Genomic DNA, 2,246 nt, shown 5'->3' with positions numbered 1-2,246 from the left:
CAAATTTCTATTTTCATGCGTCATCATTGTTTTGATTTTTTAAGTTCTTCAAAATGTTTCTTGCAGTCTTGTAAGACTAAGCTTTATATTGACAACGATTTGTTAAATTCTTGATTGCCTCCCCTTAAAAGATCTATGCGTACAAAGAGAAACAAGAAAAAAACTTGAAAATTATATGGTAAGTTGCATTGTTTTCCTTTCAAAACAGTCTTAGAATGTTTTAAAGTGTGGGTTTCTACTGAATATATTTCCGATTCTGATGTTGCAAACTATATATGTCCACATTCGTTACTTTGGACTCTAGCAAGTCCAACTACATGTAGACCTGCACGTGTCCCGATTAGGAAGTATTCCAATATTACAAGAAGTGGGTCCATTTTTTTATTTTTAATCAATATATCTCCTTTTGAATCAAGTGTATACCTGTCTCGGTGTTTATTTATTTTAATAAATAGAAAATACACATGTTTCAATTGTTGATACAATCACAGGGACCCGGGAACATGTCACATATGTATGCAATGGCAAATGTTGTGTATCTCAACTTATCCAGTCGTGTTTAACATTTTGAGACTTCTTGGGGTCTAGATCAACGTTCGATAACAATAATCCCACACTATGGTAAATATTTAGTACTCATTTTACATATCATAGAGAGGTGTCATTATATCTGATGACCTACCTATCTAGCCCTCATGATCAATAGCCTAGAATAAAAGAGTGGCCATATAAGGGAGCTTAAGGCCCAAATAACCAGTAACAGGTCCCTGTGATTCCGATGACTTATCCTTTACATAGATACATTCAGTCTGTAACACAGGGACCTGTCATAGCTGATTTAGGATTACATACCAATGTTAATGTATTGGCCATGATCAGTGAGTCAGATTATATCTAATGACGTCTACAATTTGTATGTGTATTTGTGCAGAACTAGAATCACACATATTTTAGATTATACTTATATATGATTTACATGTTTTGGCCGTCTTCAGAACCCATATCAACAAAACATGTCAAAGAATAAAATTTAAGTTACGGAATTCCTGGTGTTGGTGCTCCATCCTATATCTTCTTGTGATTACCTATCGTCTGTGGAGATTGACTAGAAAACTCCTGTATCTGCCTAGGATTCCTCTACCGATACTCCTACCAACCAGTACCACCCATAGGATGTTGGACTCTTCCACTCTTTTGTACTTTTCCGCTTATATATGGTTTGATTGTATATGGTGAGCCAAAGTATAAAAAGAGTCACTGTATATACTGATATCTATAAATAAGAAATTGTGAACAAACTAAGCTATTTCAGCAATACCAACCCTATAGTTCTCAAACACAGGTGTGTTCGTACTGCTGCAGTAGAGAACAAATTCTTAATCATTAAAGGAATCTGTTTCTTTAAAACAGACTATAGTGTTGTTAGCATACCTATTCTGAAATTAATGACCAATAAGCTTAATATATTGACATGGTGTGGCATTCGACTGTTTCTAACTTTTTTTCCTAAGGATAGCTATAAGCTTAGGTCATTAAAACTTTTCAGATTTCGACCAAATTAGGTCAGAAGCACACTTGGGGAAAAGAGAATCAGACCAATTTAGCATTTCATTTTTGTATGGATATCTCCTTCTTCAGTTTTTCACCAATTTCTCTTAAATCTCGGTAGGCTTTATAACTGTGACATGAAATGGCGTTTTCCTTATGGACATTTTTGGGTTATCTGACCTGAAAGGTTAGAATGACATACAGCTATCGTGTTTCATCTGTTGTTGTGCATCATACATAAACTTTTCATTCAAACAACTTCCTCTCAATAACATTAAGTCCCAGGGCACTGATACTGGATCTGTTGCATGCTTGAATGAAGGACTACTAAGTTTGTTCATATGATTATAACTTTTATTTATCCATTTTCAAAATGAAAGAGGTAAAATGATTAAAAATCTGTAATTGACTGTTACTCATTAATCAATAGTCCCAAGTTGCTGATATTGAGTCTGTATAATACTGGGATGATAAGGGCTACCCAGTTAGTACAAATGATTGACCTTTATCATTTCTCAAGGTCACAGGGGTCAAATATATTGAAATATTTCATCTACTTTAAAAAAAAAATGGCCCAGGGTGCTGATATTGGGTCTGTATCATTCAATGGTGAAGGGCTAGCAAGTTAGTTCATTTGATTGACCTTGACTTTCAGATCACGAGGGTCAAATAAATGTATCTATATCCAAATTTAAAAA

The sequence above is a fragment of the Ylistrum balloti genome, unplaced genomic scaffold (assembly GCF_031769215.1).
Source record: "Ylistrum balloti isolate Yb309-2 unplaced genomic scaffold, AGI_CSIRO_Ybal_v1 Utg370030, whole genome shotgun sequence".
NCBI lineage: Eukaryota > Metazoa > Mollusca > Bivalvia > Pectinida > Pectinidae > Ylistrum > Ylistrum balloti.
The sequence above is the reverse complement of the archived record's forward strand: the minus strand, read 5'-3'. Positions refer to the sequence as shown.